The sequence below is a fragment of the Rhinoderma darwinii genome, chromosome 1 (genome assembly GCF_050947455.1).
Source record: "Rhinoderma darwinii isolate aRhiDar2 chromosome 1, aRhiDar2.hap1, whole genome shotgun sequence".
Classification (NCBI taxonomy): domain Eukaryota; kingdom Metazoa; phylum Chordata; class Amphibia; order Anura; family Rhinodermatidae; genus Rhinoderma; species Rhinoderma darwinii.
Window position 1 is genome coordinate 92,915,873 of NC_134687.1, and position 8,033 is coordinate 92,923,905.

Genomic DNA, 8,033 nt, shown 5'->3' on the forward strand with positions numbered 1-8,033 from the left:
TCGGTACGCGACGTCAGGAGATAGTCACTGTCCATGGTGCTGAAAGAGTTAAACTGTTTCAGCACCATGGACAGTGACTTCCGATCCCAATATACATGAACCTGTAGAAAAAAAAAACGAAGTTCTGACTTACCGATAACTCCCGGCGTCTTCCTCCAGTCTGACCTCCCGGGATGACAATTCAGTCCAAGTGACAGCTCCAGCCAATCACAGGCCAAGCACAGGCTGCAGCGGTCACATGGACTGGCGCGTCATCCAGGGAGGTGGGGCCCGATGTCGAGAGGCGCGTCACCAAGGACGCGTCACAAAGGGTGCGTCACCAAGGCAACGGCCGGGAAGTTCTCGGTAAGTACGAACTTTTTCTTTTTTTTCAACAGGTTTTTCGATATTGTGTTCGGCATTCACTGTCGAGGATGCTGAAAGAGCTAGCTCTTTCAGCACCTTGGACAGTGACGGGCGTCGACAAGCCTCATCTCTATGATGGCGGCTGCGCGAAAATCACGCAGCCGCGCATCAGACACGGATGACACACGCAGCTGTCAAATGGTTTTTGCGCGCGCAAAACGCAGCGTTGTTTGCGCGCGTAAAAACACAACGTCCGTCTGTATCTCCCCTTAGTATGTTATTAAAATAAATTTTATTTATTTGTGTTTTTGTGTTTTGCTTTTTTCTTTCTTTTACTGCTCTATGGGGGCTGCCATTTTTTCATCTCTGTATGTGTCGATTAACGACACATACAGAGATGGAATACGGCACATACATCCCCATAGAGAATGTGAACGGGAGCCGTTCCATTCACTATATTGTACGCTGTCTGTGCATGTGCCGCTCCCACACAGTCCAAAAGGAAGGTCTTCGGCAGAGCGAAATCCGGCGCCATTTTCATGTGGACCGGAAGCCGCGGCCGGACAGTAAGATGACTACTTCCGGTCGCGGCTTCCGTCCATATGTTCAGAAGCAAGGACAGGGAGCAGAGACAGCGGCAGGAGTAGGTAAGTTATGTTTGTGTATGTGATGTGTGTGTATGTTCGTGATATACTGTGTGATTACCACTGTATCTAATCCTCCTACACTGTGCATTCGCTCAAAAAATGGCGGCACACAGTGTAGGAGGATTGAACATTCAACCCCCTCCTTTCTCCTGGCACTAGCCAGGATAAAGGGGGGGGGGGGATTGTTGGAGCACACTAGAGCGAGTGTGTCTTCTCCAATTTTGCAGCATAAAGCAATGAGGTTGCTTTACCACATGCCAATGCTGCAATTTTGGGAATTGCTCCCTCTAGTGACCAGCACATGGAAATGTTATAAATTAGAATCTAATTTATAATATTTCCTGACTTGTGAAAAAATTAGAACAATGTGTAATCATTTATATACTAACTGTATAACTAAAAAAATATATTTCTAGCGACACATTCCCTTTAAACAAGAAACGTAGATCATCGCAGTGGTCCACCAAATCTACAACGTAGTCCAATAGATCCAGTGGAACCAACAAAAAAAAAATAAAGTTAGGCCTCAAGCACACTTCAGTGAAATGCTTCAGTGTGCTATCCATTTTTTTTTTTTAAGGCATAGCACACTGACCCATTCATTTCTATGGGGCCATGCACAATTCCTTTTTTTTTTGCGGGGATCTTTTGCAGTTTTTGTGTGAGCTTTTTGCAAGTTTTTGGGCGCGTAGTTAGGACTCTCACTGACTCTGGGAACATTTGGCGCATTTTATGCACCAAAGAATTGATCCAAACCTTTTTTATGCCACACGTTTTTTAAAAAACTTGCGTAAAAAACTAACAGCTCGCTTTCCCATTGATGTAAATGGGAAACTTAAAGGTGATATACATATCCACTGGATATGTCATAAATGTCAAATAGATGCGAGTCCCAGGTCTGGGACCCACACCTATCTCTAGAACGGGGGCCCCTAAACGCCGTTCTAGCTTTGTTTGATCTCGCTGACTCCCGGCCACATCCTGGTTACATGGTCGGGAGGTACGTAAACATCGTAACTCGCTGAGCTACGCTATTTCCCTTAACTCCCATAGTAGTGAATGCCAGTTACGGAAGCAGCTTAGCATGCGAGCTACGCTATTTCCGTAACTACCATTCAGTTCTATAGGACTCACGGAAACCGCGTAGCTCAGCGAGCTACGCTGTTTACGTAACTCGCGTCCATATAACCTTTTTCATGGCCGGAATTCACCTCATTCAGCCGCAACACAGAGTGGCTGAACAGGATTTGGGGGGCCCCGTTATGGAGATAGGTGCAGGTCCCAGAGGTGGGACCCGCATCTATCTGACATTTATGACATATCCTGTGGATATGTCATAAATGTCTCTCATGGGAATACCCCTTTAATCAAGCGTTTGACGCTTTTTTCACGTGTTTTTTTATGCATTTTGTGTGCGCTTTTTGCATGTTTTTTGGCGCATAATTAGGACTCCCATTGACTATGGGAACATTTGGCGTGTTTACGTGCAAAGGAATTGACTCAACACTTCTTTATTTACACAATGCCTTTTTTTAAAATGCGTGTGTAAAAAAGCGCGTTGTATGTACTAACAGCGAGCTTTACCATTTATAGAAATGAAAAGCGCAATAAAGCGGTTTTTGATGCGGTTTTCAGCACGTAAAATGCACCAAAAAAACTGCAACTAATACACGGCGTGTGAACCTGTCAACTGAAAAGTCATTCACCACAGGGTCTCCCTCCGTAATTCTGGGAAGTGCTCCCTCTGGTGGCCAACGTAGGAAAACTCATCTATTGGTCCTAATGACTATATCTGTGGAAAAAGAAAATAAGCTAGCTACATTCTAACTATACAAATATTGTTTGGACATATGGACTGGTGGCAGCCCGATCAGAGAGCAAGTGGTTTATTGCACGGAGTAAATCTTTAACTTTGTATTTTTTTACTTTGAGCTGAATTCCACAATAAGGACATAATAATTATAAATTGTAAGCAAGCTACTAGTGTAAAAAAGATTGTATTGTAAATGCCACACATATCCCGAGGCAAATGAGAAGTAGTAGGGAGAATCCTGGAGGTGCACCACCAGCAACCCGGGTTGATCTTCAGTGTCAAAAACAGAAAATTAAACGGACAATCACTTCAGATTTCTTTTTTATATATACAGCACAGATCTAAATGGGTTGTCCCACCAATAAGTATCATATTCATTGTATAGATCATAAAAAATGAACAATGTTTGCTATTGACATGCTGTTAAAAAAACCGATCCAGTGAGGATTTATCAGATTCACTTATATAGTATGGCACCACTTGGCGCTCAATGTGTATAGCAATGTGCAAGTTCACCTAATGAGTTTTGTTCTGGTGAAAACACATTATCATTCTCTCCCCCCACATCCAGTTCTCTGCAATCAATGTCACATTCATTGTATAGATCAGGGGTCTCAAACTCGGCCGGGTAAGTGGGCCGCATATAGAAAAAATGGGAAGTTGACGGGCCGCATTACAAATTTGATACAATACAAAATTATTGTTAATCAATTAGTTATTTGAACTACTAGAACACTATATTACTAGAATAATAATACTACATTACTATAATAATACCGCTAGGTTTAAAATTTGAGATATTTCTCCACGTGCTTATTTCAAAAATCCAGCTTTCCAGTTTAAGTGTCGCTAAATGCAGTCCGGAGGCTCAGTTAGCACACATGTCAAGATTGGGCAGCCCCTTTTTAGATAGTGCCGCAGTGCCCTCTGTGGATAATGCAACACACCCCTAGATAAGGCCACAGTGCCCTCTGTAGATAAGGCCACAGTGCCCTCTGTAGAAAAGGCCACAGTGCCCTCTGTAGATAAGGCCACAGTGCCCTCTGTAGATAAGGCCACAGTGCCCTCTGTAGATAAGGCCACAGTGCCCTCTGTAGAAAAGGCCACAGTGCCCTCTGTAGATAAGGCCACAGTGCCCTCTGTAGATAAGGCCACAGTGCCCTCTGTAGATAAGGCCACAGTGCCCTCTGTAGATAAGGCCACAGTGCCCTCTGTAGATAAGGCCACAGTGTCCTCTGTAGATAAGGCCACAGTGCCCTCTGTAGATAATGCAACACACCCCTAGATAATGCCAGTGTCCTCTTCAGATACTGTCACACACCCACTTGTAGATAACACCCCAGTGCCCTCTGTAGAGGCTGCCCCAGTGCCCTCTGTAGAGGCTGCCCCAGTGATGTCAGGGGCTTGCCCAGAGCTGGAGTCCCAGGCAGAGCGCTAGTAGGCTCTTCCTGGGACTCCAGCTGTGCTCCTGACATCACTGGGACTCCTGCTCTGGGGAAGTCCCTGACATCATTGTCGATGTATGGACAGCGATGTCAGAGGCTTCCCCAGAGTCCCGGAGCAGAGCCGATAATAGCGCTCTGCCCGGGACTCCGCTCTGGGGAAGACCCTGACACACTGTCCATATATGGGCAGCGATGTCAGGGAATTCCACAGAGTCCCGGAGCAGAGCCGACACCAGCGCTCTGCTCGGGACTCCGGCTCTGGGGAAGCCCCAGACATCGCTGTTCATATGTGGACAGCGATGTCAGGGAATTCCACAGAGTCCAGGAGCAGAGCCGACACCAGCGCTCTGCTCCGCTCTGGGCAAGACCCTGACACACTGTCCATATATGGGCTGCGATGTCAGGGAATTCCACAGAGTCCCGGAGCAGAGCCTATACTAGCGCTCTGCCCGGGACTCCGGCTCTGGGGAAGCCCCAGACATCGCTGTTCATATGTGGACAGCGATGTCAGGGAATTCCAGAGTCTCGGAGCAGAGCCGATACTAGCGGCTCTGTGTCCCGCGGGCCGCAGATGACAGCCCCAGGGGCCGCATGCGGCCCGCGGGCCGCGTGCTTGAGACCCCTGGTATAGATAATAAAAAATTAAGAATGTTTGCCATTTCCCTCTGGTTAAATAAACAATCCAGTGGAGAGTTATGACGTTTACCTATATAGTATGGTGCCAATGTGCACGTCCACCGATTGAGCTGAGGGCTGGTGGACATGATCAGTCACACACTACAGCCAGTTTTCTGCATAGTGATCCACTGTTCACTGCAGAGTCCATCCAATAGAAAAAGCTTTCTGCCCTGCTTGTCAGGGAAGGAGCAGAGCCTCTACAGTAGCATGGCAGTACAGCTGAGGAGACTCAGGTTGCTAGGTTGTAAAGCTTTGCAGCTTTACAGCATATATAAACCTTGCACATGCCCACTCAGCCTTTATTGTATTATTTAATTATATTTTCATTGGTTTCTAAGAGAGCGCATACTGTGGATATCAGACAATAAATATCTTCACTGCTCTGGATCCCTTGTTATCTATCTGCAGGGAAAGTAAGTAGGGACTATATTGTCAGCAGCCAAAAGTGGAAGGCGACTGACTCAGCTCAGAGCCCCTCCTCCAGCATCACAGATTAGCAGTAGCACCAAGGCAGACACAGGAAAATAAAAAAAGATAAGAAAGGTATCTTCATATGCTAGAAACATTGCAAATTACTTTAAAACCGCTATTATTTCTGGACTTTTGATATGAAAATAAGTTATGGGATAACCCCTTAATTTCCCAGTATACATTCTGTATCAATTCCTCATGGTTTTTTTAACCTCTTAACGCCGAAGGACCAATATATCCGTCCTCTGCATATCTAGTTAGCGCAGGAGGACGGATATATCCGTCCTGTGATGGCGCGGGTACTGCCACTGTACCCACGCGATCAGCGGCAGGAGCACGGCTGTTATACACAGCCTGGCTCCTGCTGCAACTCCCGGAATTGAAGCGCGCTCCGATCACGGCAGTTTAACCCATTAAATGCTGCTGTCAATAGTGACAGCGACATCTAATGTGTTTGACAGAGGGAGGGAGCTCAAAGAAATCGCGGGTCGCCGTCGGGTTTCCATGGCAGCCGGGGGCCTAACAAAGACACCCAGGTCTGCCTTCAGCAAATGCCTGTTAGGCCATGCCGGAGGCATGACCTAATAGATTGCCTGTCAGTTTTAGTTTATGTGCACACACACTAATTACGTCCGTAATTGACGGACGTATTTCGGCCGCAAGTACCGGACCGAACACAGTGCAGGGAGCCGGGCTCCTAGCATCATACTTATGTACGATGCTAGGAGTCCCTGCCTCGCTGCAGGACAATTGTCCCGTACTGTAATCATGTTTTCAGTACGGGACAGTTGTCCTGCAGCGAGGCAGGGACTCCTAGCATCGTACATAACTATGATGCTAGGAGCCCGGCTCCCTGCACTGTGTTCGGTCCGGTACTTGCGGCCGAAATACGTCCGTCCATTACGGACGTTAATGTGGTCGTGTGAACCCAGCCTTACACTGACAGGCAATAATGCTTTGGTATACTAAGTATACCAAAGCATTATATATGCGATAAGCAGATCGCCTAGTGAAGTCCCCTGGTGGGACTAAAAAAAAATGTAAATCAGTTAAATAAAGTTTGTGAAAAAATAAATAAAACTACTTTTTTTTGCCCAAAAAGTGGTTTTATTTAGTAAAAGTGTCAAAACAAATAACACATGCACATATATGGTATCCCCGCAATCATAACAACTTGAGCAATAAAATGAACACATTAATTAAACCGCCGGATGAACGGCGTCCAAAAAAACCGCAAAAAACAAAGGCAAAATTCTCTATTTTCGCCCATTCCCCCCATAAAAAAATAAATAAAAATTAATCTATAAGTCCTATGTACCCCAAAATAGTACTAATGAAAACTACATCTTGGCCTGCAAAAATTAAGCCCACATATGGCCCACAATGTCCATGACATTACCACGGACAGATATTTATCCACTGGAAGTAAAAAAAAATCTTCTTTTGAATGGCAGCAAGCAGAGCTTGAAACCAACCCAACCTATACCTTTGCATCAAGATCTGTCTGCCTTTTACTTCCATTGGAAAAATTTTTATCTATCTGATTTTGTTTTTTGACGGGACAGTAGAGCATGACAGGTTAAAAATCAGGATTCCAGTGGAAACATGTCTAACGACACTCTTTTGGAATAAGTTTGGCCCACGGAAAGTTATGGTTAAGTCACAGTATACATTTTTATTTTATTTTTGGCATTCAAATGTGGTGTGAACACAGTATTAACATTTGCCTGTTCTAGCAGCATACTGTATGCAACATTTCTCAATCACAACTTGCATTATAGGCAAGAACTCATAGAAATTAGCACACTGGTTCAACTTTGAATACATATATTTTGCTACATTTTCATGTTCACTGAGATCAAAATATGTAGCTTAGGCATTGCATTGTGATTGCTTAGTGCACTGGTGGTAATATTGGTGGTGATATTGTAGACCTCCGAGCCAGGAACCGGTAAGGCTTGATCATCTTGATGTTAGGCCACCAGGCTATTCTCTTGGCTTTAACAAAGTAGTAGGAAAACTGCTTCCAACATATTTCAATGTGTCTGTCACCAGCCTTTTCTAGTGAAATGCTCCTCGACAAATCATAAGGACTTATGTCTTGACCATTAGCAGGTGTGGGTCTCACACATTGTCTGAAGGCTCACCTTTAGCACAAAGCAGGGCAGACAGGAGGAGCAGCATGATGATATGTTAAATAGGCATAGCTACAATAAGTAACTACCTGCTGTGACAGTTATGGGGGCACCAAGGCATCTAAAAAACGGGCATGCAAAACATTTACGGACATGTGCTCTACGCTGCATGTGCCTATCTCTGGTCCCCTGTCAGATCACCTAACTCATGCTCAATAACTAATAGATTCCAAAGTTCAACCACTTTTATAGTGAATTCTCATTTTTAATTATTTTCCCTTGCTGACATCTTATGTTTCAATGGGCCACTTTATAAATATGTCACCAAGGAGTTGTTCCAGAATCAACAATAATTAAACGTCTCATCACTGGAGGCCCCACTGCTGTGACCCCCACTAATCATGAGAATCCCCCAACCCTCCTCACTGCATACCCCCTCGCATTAAGGAGGCTTGAATGGAGCGGCGGACGAGCATGCTCCTGCTGCTCCATTCAATGT